At 46.5% G+C, this 14,808-nt stretch overlaps 1 long non-coding RNA gene across 1 annotated transcript; it reads right to left on the minus strand.

Annotated features, from left to right (window-relative positions):
- Positions 1-623: 623 nt before the first annotated feature.
- On the minus strand, positions 624-9,693 carry LOC148525568 (uncharacterized). The gene is made up of 2 exons (XR_015878272.1): positions 9,465-9,693; positions 624-1,251 (listed from the first exon to the last, which is right to left on the minus strand). It is a non-coding gene; the product is annotated as an uncharacterized LOC148525568 (long non-coding RNA).
- Between the last annotated feature and the right edge of the window lie 5,115 nt (positions 9,694-14,808).

Raw genomic sequence — 14,808 nt, forward strand, 5'->3', positions numbered from 1 at the left:
CCCTATGCAGTGACGGTGCTGCCCCACACGCTTACGCACACACAAAAAATAAACTTACCTGAATCCCTGCTCCTGACGCAAGTCCCGGCTCTTCTGTTGCACAGATGGGAGAGGCATCAGCGTCATGACGTCTCTCCCATCATCACCAGCTGCGGGGGGGAGCCGGAAGGCGGAACTCATGTGTAAGCTCCAGCCGGCTCCCTCAGCTGACGAAGCAGCCAATGAGAGTCTGTGTGACTCTCATCGGCTGCTGTAACATACACACAGCTGCCGCCGGCGGCTGTGTGTATGTCACTGTGTAGTGTGGCCGCGCTCACTGCAGGGTCTACACTACACTAGCGGAGGGGACACTAGCGGAGGGCGCAGACAGCGCACCGCTGCTAGTGGGGGCCCCTCCATGTGTGGGGGCCCAGGGACGACCGCCCCTGTCGCCCCCCCTTAATCCAGCCCTGGATACAGATACTTTGTGACATTTAGGGATGACTTAAAAAGAATTACACGCTTATTTCATTAGAGAGGAATTTGAAGTAGAAAAGAATATTGTGGTTTACTTACTGTTACTTTTGTCTGGGGATCCAGACGACCAGAATACCTTAAGGAGAGTGACACCAGAAGACGTAGGGTGAAATCAAAGTTAGTGACTTTATTGTCACAAAATATGGGCTAGCATGTATAAAGGAATAGTTCAAAGTACATACGGTGTGGCTGAACACAGATGATGCGGCTGAACACTGATGAAATGGCTAGGGAGTCTATGGTGTGGCTGGTGAGTCAGTAGAGTGGCCGGATGACGATGTTGTGGCTTGTGAGCCGATGATGCCGTTTGGGAGCCGTTGGTGCGGCAAGGTGCCGATGGTGTGGCTTGTGAGTCAGTAGAGTGGCTGGAGACCGATGTTGCGGCTTGGGAGCCGATAATGCAGCTTGGCAGCCGTTGGTGCAGCAATGTGCCGATGGTGTGGCTGGTGAGCCAGTAGAGTGGCCGGCGGCCGATGTTGCGGCTTGGGAGCCGGGAAACAGTTTATGCACTGAGCGGCTTGGAAGCCAGGAGAACGTCTGTGCGCTGGTGCAGCTTGGAAGCTGGGGAACAATCAGTGTTCTGCTGTGTACACAGTATAACTGGCAAAGAGTGCAGGGCTGGCTTTAATTTAAGAGATGCAGGACCCAATCAGAGCCGTCTCCAGCAGAGAGAAATTCCTGATCACAGGCTGGTGTGCACCTGAGATCTGCAGAGAGGCAGACGATTAATAGCACCTGGGAAAAAACACACAGACAGGATTAGATGCAATCTCCAGTAGTAACCAAGGCTGGGAACTGCCACCAAAATGATTCACTACCTGTGGATCCTAACACTTGCAGATACTAGAGAATCAAGTTTACTTGCAGAGACTAGAGAATCGAACCGTACACAGACTCAAGACCCTGAGTTCTGATAATGTTGGTGGAGAATATTTAAACAGAGAGGTGGAGTTACTCTTGACAAAACATGGACTAGAGCATCAATTGACCATTGCCTATACTCCTGAGAAAGATTGTGTAAGTGAACAAGCAAACTGTATACTAGTGGAGAAAGCAAGATGCATGCTAAATGACACAAACCTAGACTAGCAGTTTTGGGCAGAATACTTGTTGGGAGTGACCCACACTTGATGGTGTTGTGACAAGGATTTGGTAGCTGCTCTAGGCTGAAGCTGTCATGTATACCTTAAATGTACTACAATGTTGGGCAGTTGGTAGAGTGCTACACCTAGGTTATCTGTGTGTCCGATCTTCAGATGTACTATCAAATCTGTGTGTTGATAATGTTTGTGTATTTGATATGCGGTGTAAAATAAATAGTACTGTTATATGAAAATTATGTGAGATGTTATTATGTATGCAGGGAAATATAGGTGTCAGAGAAAAGGCTAGACTGTAGTGGAGTGAATTATTTAATTAGTTATCTTGAGAGTCACAGTGCTCTCTCCTTAAGATTAACTAATAGGTGCAGGCTAAAGTTTGCCTTTTGTGTATTATGCCTGGGTGGTAGGGGTGATGGTGATAAATAATGTGTTAGTGGGGTGTGGGTGACTCTTGCAGGGAGAACCATCAATGCATGCCTGGTCCAAGATGTCCTTTTTCATACATTCCCTCAGAGTGGCTACTGTGTAGCTGTTTCATCTTGCACCTACTGGAGGGATCCTTATTCTATTTACAGCCTTAAAACACAGTTTTGGGCAGAAGCTGTGTTTGCGGCAGTTTACAGTATCTTGACAAACATTCTCCTACAGTTGCCCTAAAGGACATTACACCTATTGAAGTGTGATCAAAGAGAAAACCAAGTGTAAAGCATCTCAGATCTACTGGAAGTAAAGCCTATGTACATATACCAAAAGAAATAAGACACAAGCTGGATTCAAAATCAGTAAAGTGCATCATGCTTGCCTATTGCCATGAAAGTTAATGCTACAGATTATGGAATCCTAGTACCGGAAAGGTTGTCAAATCAAGCATTAAAAGAAACAGCGTAAGTTACAGAAAAGTTAGAAGTTGATATGCAGAACAAGTATGGTCCACTGGACATGGCAGCAGCTGGAGATGTACCTGAACCAGAGGCTACAAGTGTGAACGTTCAACAACATCAAAGAAGATCAAATATCGTCAAGCCAAATAAGTGGTATGATGAGGAACTCTCAAAAATTGCATTCAGTAAGCCTCAAGACATCCAGAAGCCAAAGTCAAAGGGCCAAATGTAATAGGGTGAGAGTTTAGAAAATGTGAGAGGTTAGCAGTAAACTCTCACACTATCACATTGGTCGAGTTGTACTTTTAAAATGGCAAAACATCTGGATGGGAGTTTAAATCGTGAGAGTTTTTGAGTCTGAAAATCATGCGAGTTTGCATCTTCTCGGACTCTATTACATTGGCCGAGTTTAAAAAGTGTGAGAGATTACTGTTAAACTCTAACATTTTCTAAACTCTCACCCTATTACATTTGGCCCAAGGTCTGATTGGTGTGAATGGAAATCCAAGATAGACAAAGAGACTTTGCAAGATTTAAAGGTCACAAGTGAGGAAGACATCAAGAATCATAAGAGTGACAGCAGTTCTGAGGTCATGGGTCAATAGACTATTGTTGTGGTCCATGCTGTCTGTGAATAGTCACTTGCTGATGTATTTACTGAAGAGTGGATCAGAAACACATGATATGTTGATTTTTTCATATGCGCTTAACCCTCTTTCTTTTACAGGTTGCTATAGAGAAGCTCTGCTTGAATGTTTGTGTAACATGGTGAAGCTTGTTGCAAGGGGGGGGGTTGTTGAAAGTGGAAATCGTTGCTGTGCACACTCCATTTTCTTTCTCCAGGGAGGTTTCATTCCCTTTTCTAAGATGGCCGCCAGACTTAGCTACTGTGCATGCTCGGCGCCATCTTGTCACTGTGTTGAGTGTCACAGTGGGAGATACTAGTTTTCACAATTCATGTTCTTAACCTCACATAACCCTCGGCCGCTCACATATTGCAGTCACTTGCACTTATCCTGGTCTGCTGCAGCATATTAATCAGCAGCAATTCTGTTCCTACAGATCCTCCAGTAACATGCGTGCAGCCATATTGGATTCATCAAGTGATTCAACCTAATCCAATCAGACTCCAGCTACAGTGCTCACATGACCCGGCATACTTACCAATTTTGAATATTTCCTCCCCAGGAGATGCACGGAGAGGAGACACAGCATGTCATTAGGCCCCGTCCCCATCACGGAACACTGCTGGGAATCAGAGAATCATGAGGGGGCGGGGCTAAATGATGTGTTTTCACATTGTTTAGTCCTACTTCCTCCATACCACAATTATGCTGCGACTTCCGACAATTATTTTCCCATCCTGCCCACTTCACTAGGAAGAGGGATGTGGGATATCCAGATACTCTTCCAGGGGGCAGGGGGCTACCCAAAAATTTGGGAGCCTGCCACAACAACCAGGAGAGTAGGTAAGTATGTGACCCGGTCAACCTATGACCATTCGTAAATCTATCTCTCGCACTTGCTTAGTACCAGTTCAACTTGTCTTCAAGGAGTTCCTGGTTTCTGTCTCAGTAGCTTGCTCTCTGGGCCTGATTCAGAGACGGACGCTCTGACCAGAGCGCTCGCTCTGAATCAAGGCCCCCCTACCTAACATTGGAGCGGCCTCCTCGACGCTCGCATAGCTGTGGGTTACCACCCACAGCTTATGCGAGCATCCATGATGATGGTCGCGACCATCGGGCTTACGACGAGACCCTGCGGTAGGGTCTCGCTACCGCAAGCCCAGGAGTGATTTTGGCTCTATCAGAGCCAAAATCACTCCCACTGACATCACTAGTGATGTCAGTGGGGCTGAACCCAGACGGTAGGCGTTCCCATGGGAACGCGTACAGCGCTCGCGAGCGGGTCAGAGTCAGGCCCACTTACTCTTTTGTCTCCTGCATATACATTCCACTGTATATTCTCCTGCCTGTTCTCTCCAGTTCAGCAGTGTGCTCCATCTACGGTTATTCACTGCTGTCTGCCCTATGGTCACTCCATTGTGCACATCAGTGTCTCTGACTCTTCTGGCTTCCGGCTTCCTAAATTCCTCACCGAGATCAGACCTTGGGCCAAATGTAATAGGGTGAGAGAATAGAAAATTTGAGAGTTTAGCAGTAAACTCTCACACTATCGCATTGGTTGAGTTGTATTTTCAAAATGGGAAAACATCTGGATGAGAGTTTAAATCGTGAGAGTTTTTTGAGTCTGAAAAACATATGAGTTTGCATCTTCTCAGACCTTCTTACATTGGCCGAGTTTAAAAAGTGTGAGTGCCCACACACATACTGATGTGCACACGATCAGCCAATGTGTACGATTTATGTACGATTTCCCTTGAAACTCTCCCCGGCAGCTCTGCACATGATCTGCACACGATCTGCACACATTTTGGTGTCCAATCTTCAAACGATCTCTCCTGCATGCAGACTTTTCACTGTGTATTGTATCCTAGATTGTCAGATCTGCCCTACTGCACGGCAGATCTGACGATGCGATGTGTGACCAGCGGGGACATCGCATCGTGATCGTGAGTGGGGACTCCCGATTTCCTCCCGATTTTGGCATATTTTACATGATCTGTCATTCCAATGTGTCGGAATCGGCCAGATCGGGTAAAATATCGCTATGTGTGTGGGCACCTTCAGAGTTTACACTCACATTTTCTAAACTCTCGCCGTATTACATTTAGCCCCATGCCTGCTACACCAGAGTGCATCGCCTATTTTTCTGCAGTCTCAGCTACAGACTACCAGGTGCACATCATCACCAGCCTGCAGTCTCCTCTTCAGCCTACTAGCCTGGTGCACATCATTACCAGTCTGCAGTCTCATCTACAGTCTTCCTAGCGCACATCATTACCAGTCTGCAGTCTCATCTACAGTCTTCCTAGCGCACATCGTTACCAGTCTGCAGTCTCATCTACAGTCTTCCTAGCGCACATCATCAATACCAGTCTGCAGTCTCATCTACAGTCTTCCTAGCGCACATCGTTACCAGTCTGCAGTCTCATCTACAGTCTTCCTAGCGCACATCATTACCAGTCTGCAGTCTCGTCTACAGTCTTCCTAGCGCACATCATTACCAGTCTGCAGTCTCATCTACAGTCTTCCTAGCGCACATCATTACCAGCCCGAAGTACCTGTTACACTCTACTAGTGTACCTTCCATTATGCACTTTTAATTCTGTACTCAGCGCTACTACATCACAAGCAGTGTGCTCCATCTCCGATCACCACTGCAATTAGTCTGGTCCTCAGCGTTTCTTATTTTACAAGCAGTGTGCTCCATCAGTCACCGCTGTGTCGAAGCCAATAATTGAGTATGATCGATGTACAATTATTATCTGATGATTTGGTCGTCTATAGTCTGATGAACGCTACTCTGCGTCGGCGCAATCCAATGCGCACAATTGCGAACCCACCACACACATACACTGATTCACTTAATGCACACACATAGACATATGCTTACACATAGACGCTATTTTGTGTATCCACATGCGTACATATAGACGCCCACATGCGTCCTCACATAAATACATATGAACATTTCCTACATCAATGCACAGACGCACATATGCGAACACATATGTATATAATGGTTCCTATTTACAATAAGTTAATAAAGAGAGTTATTAAAGGTCTTTTTAACAAGTAATTATGATGAAATGTGTATGTAAATAAGATCTAAGGTTTAGAACATAGTAGACATTTCATGTTTGGTATTATATTAAATCCCTGTTCATTTGCAGATCTCCGGTACTATTGGCAAGGAGATCCCATCATGTGTCCGCAAGTTATGAACTATAGGGAGTTATTGGTTAGCATGTTAACATTTTGTATGAAGTGTCTGTAGTCAGTTTAACTACTTCTTCAGCGGGAAAACTACACAAAGAAGCTGTTGGAGAACTGAGACATACCCCTAATGACACCATATGAACTAACCAATGACCAGAGTGACCTGAAGCAAGAACCAATGAGAATCTGTTATTACGTGCCTTTGTTGTCTCTGTAATCTGTACCGAATATAGGCTTGTGAGCTGGGTGCAGTATGCAGTAATTTCTCCATTTCTTTGGGTGACGGTGACCTTAGGGTTCAGGATTGAAATACTGCATACTGGGACCAGTAGCGCAAAGCGTATGTATCAGCCGTACTATTTTTATTGCTTTTTATTCTAATTGTTAAAGCTTTCCCTGTTTACATAAATAACTTTTTGTGCTTTGGAACCACACAATTGGACTGGTAAGCAATTCTTTGTTAAGCGACTTGCAGCACTAAATAGCGACTCTTAGGAATCAATAACTGCTATCAGTCCGGTACCCTTCACAACTCCATTTACATAAGTGTGCTCTCTGCTTCCATGCTGCATTATCATTGAGTGCTGTCAGCTACCACCTGCATCTACCATCGTGTGCTATCAGCTACCACTTGCATTACCATCATGTGCTGCTAACTTCAGATTGCTTATGATCGCACAGTGGACCTGATTCAGACCCGCTCGCAAGTGCTATGCGCTCGCAAGCGGGTCGATGGCCGGGCAGTGTGCGAGCCCCGGGGCGAGTGAGAAGTCATTCTCTCCGGCGCTCGCATCCATAAGGGGCGGCTGTCGATATTGATCGACAGCTCACCCCGTTTGGTAGGCGGGTCGGGGGGGGGGGGGGTGGCTGGCCAACCGGAGGCATTCCCGAAGGAACGCCTGCCATTTGGTGGTGGCTCCACTGACATCACGAGTGATGTCAGTGGTGAGCTTCCGGCTCTATTAGAGCCGGAAGCTCACTGGGACTTGCGGCAGACGAGACCCTACCACAAGGGTCTCGTCGCAAGCCCCGATGGTCGCGACCATCACCTGGCCACTCGCTAAAGCTGTGGGTGGTCACCCACAGCTTAGCGAGCGGCCAGGAGGCCAGCCTGAAAAAAAAAAAAAAAAAAACGCCCTTCAGACCTGCGAGCGGGTCTGAATCAGGGCCAGTATTCATTACAGTCTGCATACTACCCTGTATGCCTATTACTCCTCTCATACCTCAGGATACTATTCCTGCTAGCATCTGCAGTTACATGTGTGCAGTACCTCTCTCTACTAGTAGTCCTCACTCATTGCAGAATGCAAATACACCTATGGGTAAATTAACTAAAGTGAGAGTTTTTAGAAGTGAGTTTTAGTAGTGATGTTGCCCATAGCAACCAATCAGATTCTACTTAACATTTCACTAGCACCTTCTAGAAGATAATAGCTAGAATCTGATTGGTTGCTATGGGCAACATCACTTTTAAAACTCACTTCTAAAAATGCTCACTTTAGTAAATTTACCCCCTAGTGTGTAATACATTGACTGCTTTTTATGACCTGTTTCTTTACTCCTCAAGCCAGACCTGCCCCATAACCCTAGTCTAGAGCCCAAGACAAATCCGAAACCTGACAGTAGTCTCCCACTTAGCTCTAGAGAGACTCTGGTATTACCGACACCCACAACACCTACCAGCATCGCTGTACCGCTACCTGGTCACCAGATAGACTCACTGGCTGGTGAGTTCTATATCACCCTGCTCCGCTCTATCAAACCAGTGTATAACAGTGAGTACGGCTGTATCTCATATAACACCAATTAAACCACTACACTGGTTAAGCAATTGGGCTGATTATTGTCTCGGGGCATTTGTTGGTGTGCCCTGAAACTCTGGTACACCTACAAAACCTGTATATACATATTTTCCACACCCAATAGTCCTTAGCAACTGGGGTCAAAAGTCCATAATGATGTTTTAAATAAGTCATTTATTTAACAAAACTTTCAAAGCTGCCCCCTGATTATTTGTTATATTCCCCATTTGGGTGTAGGATTTTATGAACTTCTAGTTTTTGATCTGGCTGTGCCAAGCTAAGTACAGTACACAATGGAAATCTTGTGTGTACACTCCCTCCCTGTTGTACCCTACTGTACACGTTCTCCACGTATGAAGGTGATGTTATTTGGGTGGAGCACAATATAATTTTCTTTCTTTCTTAGCTGCTGAGGTGGGGCACTAATCACAAGTCTTGAACACACAGTCCTGATGCCAAGAGCTGGCATGAGCATTGCATGAACCTGGGCTCACCTTGACTATCAATCGTCTCCTATAAGTTCCTAAATAAAACCTCATCTCTGTAATCGCTTTAAGATCATGTTACAAATATTCATCTAATTCCTAGATTAGGGTTTATTACATATTGTCCTGTTCTGCAGAACCACAAAATCTAAGCTGAAAACTATGTACTATAAAGGAACGGCTAATAACCTTCACAAATTAGTTTGTGTACTGTATATACACTGGTGTATGTATCAGTGGTCGAAGTGGAAATTTTGAAGTGGGGGTATGGAAATTTTAATTGAACCCCACTCCCCAAGCTTTAGGGATTTTGATAATAAGATTCAGTCTCTGCTTTTATCTAAACCCCTGCATCTCACACTGCCTACTTCCCTCACTCACACCCTGCATCTAACATTGCCTACTTCCAGCTCCCACATCCTGCACCCCACACTATCTGCTTCCCACTCCCACACCACCTGCTTTCCTCTCCCATACCCTGCACCCCACACTACCTGCTTCCCACACACTGCACCTAACATTGCCTACTCCCCACTCCCACACCCTGCACTCCACACTACCTGCTTCCCACTGCTACACCTAACATTGCCTACTCCCACACCCTGCACTCCACACTACCTGCTTCCCACTGCAACACCTAACATTGCCTACTCCCACACCCTGCACTCCACACTACCTGCTTCCCACTGCTATACCCTGCACCTAACATTGCCTACTCCCCACTCCCACACCCTGCACTCCACACTACCTGCTTCCCTCTCCCTCACTACTTGCTTCCCTCTCCCACACGCTGCACCTAACACTGCCTTATTCTTTCTCCTCCCCCCCCCTGTACCTTTATTTCCATGTCCGGAGTTGGCAGAGTCCGGCTTCTTGTCCCAGTCCACCAGCTGGCAGTGGGCTCTGGCGGGCGTTGCATCATCAGGACACTTTTGATTAGCGCTGGGATGGAGCGCCGGGGAAGTTGCGAGGGCGATTTGTACCTAGTGCCGGCTGTGAACCAATCACAGCACAGACCGGCAGCCAATCAGAAACAGCCACATAGCTGATTCTGATTGGCTGCTGGTCCGCAAGCCGTGATTGGCTAATGGCCACCGCCAATTAACCTCTTTATTTGGCCGCCGGTCTGTGATTGGTTCACGACCGGGGCCGGGGATTGTGTACTGTCGCCGGGCGCCGCGTCTTTTCTGCCGTCGGCCCGCCGGAACCTGTCACTCGATGCCTGCCCAGCGCTGCTTAATGATGTGTCCCCAGAGGGACACATCTCCACATAATACGGAGGAAGCTTCTCTTGTTTCCATCGCTGCAGCAGGGGTTGCTGGCTGAAGTGGCGGTATGGCATACCGCCGTATACCGGCTCACTTCGAGCCCTGGTATGTATATATACCTTCGCATGTGCACCAGACTCTGGCACAGTGCTAGAGCCTACTAGTGGTCAGAGTCTACTGCTCTGCCAGTAGAGAGGAGGGGGCCCCGGACAGAGACTGCACATGGGCCCCCTCCACTCTTAATACACCCCTGTGTACACACACACACACATATATATATATATATATATATAAAAAAAGAATATATATATATATATGTGTATATATATAAAAACAATGTCAGGCGGCACTCGGCGACGGGATGCAATCGGGAAGCCGGCTGACATACAGACAGCCGGCTTCCCTACTGTCATATCACGGCGAGGGTGAAATGCCCGGCATCTAGATGTAGACGCCGCTCATTTCCCCGATGCCGGGAGACTGGCGCCCGGCATCCCGATCGAAGGGATGCGGGCGCCGCGAGCGGACAGCCGCTGGGTGGGGGAAGGTTAGGTTTAGGGCTCTCGTGGGGGACTTAGGGTTAGGCACCCCCCCCCGGAGGTTAAGGTTAGGCTAGGGGGAGGGAGGGTTTGGGTTAGGCACCCCCGGGGGGAGGTTAGGGTTAGGCACCCCCCCGGGGGACTTAGGTTTAGGCAGCGGGGAAGGGGGGTGTTAGGTTCAGGCACTTAGAGGGGGGATTAGGGTTAGGCACTTGGAGGGAGGTTAGGGTTAGGCACCCTTGAGGAGAGTTAGGGTTAGGTTAGTTAATACTTACCTAGGGACAATCAGGATTTCCAGCTCTGTCGGCCTGCCGCTGCTGGGATCTGTTCCAGTGTCGGGCTGCCACTGCCGGGAACCGATTCCCTTAGAGACTGGTGCAAACAAAACCCTTTCCAGAGGGATTTTATTCAGTGGTCAACGTTTCGGGGTATTGTACCCCTTCCTCAGGGCAACAAGTGAAAAAAGGGGTACAATACCCCGTAACGCTGACTACTAAATAAAATCCCTCTGGAGAGGGTTTTGTTTGCACCAGTCTCCGAGTGGTGCCTGGGAGGGCTGCGTGCCCACTTACACTGAGCAAGTTGGGGCTGCGTGCCCACTTACACTGTGTGGAGGAGTGCCGGAGCAGTGGATTGTATTTGTATATGTATATTAGGGATCCAATAAGATTCGGTAATAAAAACCGAACGGAACCGAGTAGAACCGAGCCTGCACATCCCTAATGTATATATATATATATTATATATATATATATATATATATATACTAAATATAGCACGCTCGTTGGACCGGCACTCCGCTAGACTGGGTAAAAAGTACTCCCGTGCCCTCAGATAATAGATGTAAAAAATGGCAAAGAAAGCGGCACTTGAAGATTTAAATAGAGTTATTTAATGTGTTCCTCATACATGTATAACCGACGTTTTGGGGCCACACACCCCTTTACTCACCTTGACAAAGGGGTGTGTGGCCACGAAACATCGGTTATACATGTGTGAGGAACACATTAAATAACTCTATTTAAATCTTCAAGTGCCGCTTTCTTTGTCATATTTATATATATATACACACACACGTGTACACACATTTTGTTCCATATATACTTTAAAAAATACTGACATGGGACCTGGTTCAGCAAGGATCACAACTGCGATTACGCACGCAATCGGCTGATTTTTGCGTTCTGCTCATACGTATGCATCGCAGTGCGTGTGCGACTCTACTGCGATCGGGACTGCGATTGCAGTCACTACGCAGACCCATCGCAGAGTGATTGACAGGAAGTACCGTTTAGGGGTGGTGAAGGGAGAGTGGTCGGCGAAATGCAGGCGTGCCAGTGCCGTTGAATGCCGTTGCAAGGCTGTGCAATAAGTTATCCTCTGCGATGCCATACGCAGCTTGTGTACTCACAGTGTGCGATGAGGTCAGCAATTCCTGAGTAAGGTCAGACCTTGTGCAAGTGTGCGTGAGGCTGCGATGGTACTCGATTGTACCAATGATGTAACAGTCTTGCTAAGTATTATGGATGTGTGTATGGTGAAGTGGGCGTCCTTATGTTGTGCTGCGACGGCATAGCAATCACAGTGGATTAGCATATCTTTGCAGTGATTGCGATCCGTACTGGATTAAGCCCATTGTACACAATATTTTCAATCAAAACTATGTTATAAATGTATTTTATTGCCTGCGGGACATTATTGTACATCTGAGTAGTAACCGAGAACAGATCACCATAGCTTGCAGTGGACTGATAATTTGAATAAAACATTCCTCAAACCCTTTTTCACCAAATTGTTAAAAAAAATCTACTTTTTTTTTTTACATTGTTCCTGATCCATTGTAATCCAACAAGATGTTTTTTTTCTGTTTTTGTGATCTAGTGTGTGGAACAAAGAAAAAAAACACCCCAAAAAAGGACCTGATCTCTATGGGTGCTTGTCGCTGAATGGTGTGACCTTGACTGACCTTGATGTCCCATAAGTCGATCAGCCAATCACATGCTTTTCCCTTGCTGCTTATGATTGGTCACTGGCTAATAAGGTCACAGACATTGATAGGCAGTCGCCTGTACAGAGTATTTGCATCAGAATTTATGAGTTCACATTACCATTACCATTCACACCAATCGCTGTCCCATTCGAGCTAACAGTCAATATTCTGTACTACTCCAACACACCCCAATTTCTTCAGAAGCCATTTAATATACCAGTTGGTTTTTGAATGGTGGCAACAACCAGAATACCTGGGCAAAACCTATGCAACATAGTGTCCTAGTTGAAGCTGAACCCGAGCCAGCCAATGAATGCGTATCCATTGCCTAAACACAATGGAGTTTATATACATACCAAAACTGACTGCGACACATCTGACTCTGAGGCCTGATGCTATTTGCTTCTGCTATAGGAGTGCGTACAGCACTTCCTTAATGTTATTGTTACCTGATCGCTACCGTCCATCACTGGAGCTGTTCAAACCTGGATTCCCTATTTAATCATAACTCTTGTTAAGATGGTTGCCAGAGAATTAGCTTCAACATACTGAGACTTCCTATCTGCTTGATCCTGTGTGTGACCTGGCTTGTTCGTTACTTCCCTCTGCATAACCCCAGTGACCGTACATGATCGTCTGGTATCCTGACCTTGTCTTTGTCTGTGACTCCTCTGCTACGTGATCTCTGTGGTTTATCTGAGACTGTGCAGTGTACGGGCTCCAGCTTTGCTCTTGATTCTCCTTGAATAACTTAAACCTTAAGTGTGCCAGACAGAGAATAGATGGTGCACACTCCAAATACTAAACACTGCCAAGCCGAATAACTATAATAAACTCTGCAGAGTAACAGAGTAAATTTGAGGTGCTTAGCGTAATTTTGACCAAAAATATGGGCCAACCCACAGCGTCCAGGTGACATCATCAGGTGTGTCCCTACCACTAAGGTTAAAGTCCAACCCGTCTCTGCCAACTAGAAGTGCATCTAAGTGTGCAGAGAGGTGGGTGACATAGGGGTCTATTTACTAAGCAGTGTTAGGAGACAGAGTGAAAGGAGATAAGGTGCCAGCCAATCAGCTCCTAACTGTCATCTCACAGGCTGTGTTTGAAAAATGACAGTTTGGAGCTGATTGGCTGGCACCTTATCACTTTTCACTCTGTCTCCTAACACTGCTTAGTAAATAGGCCCCATAATCTGAAGAGGAGCACTGTGTAATAGAGCTAATTTACATCACATTCCAATCTGTTACCTCTTTAGTACTATCAATGTCATCAACTAAAACTTATTATTATTGTCAGAAACTCAAATTAATGGTGAGAGTGAGGGGACTGTTGTTATCACACTCTTTGTGTGGCTCTTCTCATTTATCATATACTTGGAGGATGGCTATTATTTGTTTCTCTGCTGCAGATTCAGTTGCACACAGATTCAGACTACGGAGTTTATGTATGAAGTGAAGTTGCCCATAGCAACCAATCAGCTTTGAAGAAGCATTTATCAAGTAGAGTCTATAAAATAATAGGTAGGAGCTGATTGGTTGCTATGGGCAACTTCTCCACTGGTCCACTTCTCCATGCTTTTCACTGCTTGATACATAAACAGTTGCACACAGATGTACGGGTGTGGTATAAGAGATAGTAATTAGATAGACAATGTCTAGATAGACCCCAGGTGTTAGACAGTCAATAGGTCGACCTTTTGTACCTGTCGACCTTTTGTACCTGTCGACCTATTGACTGTCTAACATCTGGGGTCTATCCAGGGGCAGAACTATGGGAGACAATGGAGGCGCCTGTTGCCGGGCTCCAGCTCTGAAGGGGCACCTCCTCCATTGTCCACAACATATTCACCCCACTTATGGTGGGTACACACTACACGATATGCTCCCTGAGCGATATCGTGTAGTGTTGTCACAGCCGCTGAACGATATCATTAACGATATCGTTCAGCGCTGGGCTCTCTCCCCCATTCCCTGACATGCAGCAACCTGACGAGATCGTCAGGTTGGCCTGCATGTTGCCCGATGAACGATGATGACGAACGACCCGCGGGAACGCGCGTCGTCGTCATCGTTCATCTTTTTGGGGTTAAAAATGGACGATAAAGTGGACGACTGAATGATAACGATATCGTTATCGTTCAGTCGTCCACTTTATCGCCCAGTGTGTACGCACCATTAGGCCGTGACTATGTACCCGGAGTGTACTGTCACGGCCGCCCAATACATGGCATCCCTTGCTGGCACCTGAGAAGCCACCATACACTAGTGGAGAGCTCCATGTCAGATCATCAGCTGCTGCCTCCGTCTATCTATAACATGTCTGCATGCAATGCTTCATTACAGTGTCAGCGGCTATGATGGGGGGAAGGCACAAAATTATAAC

Source organism: Taudactylus pleione, unplaced genomic scaffold (assembly GCF_031769625.1).
Source record: "Taudactylus pleione unplaced genomic scaffold, aTauple2 ptg000105l, whole genome shotgun sequence".
NCBI classification, from domain to species: Eukaryota; Metazoa; Chordata; class Amphibia; order Anura; family Myobatrachidae; genus Taudactylus; species Taudactylus pleione.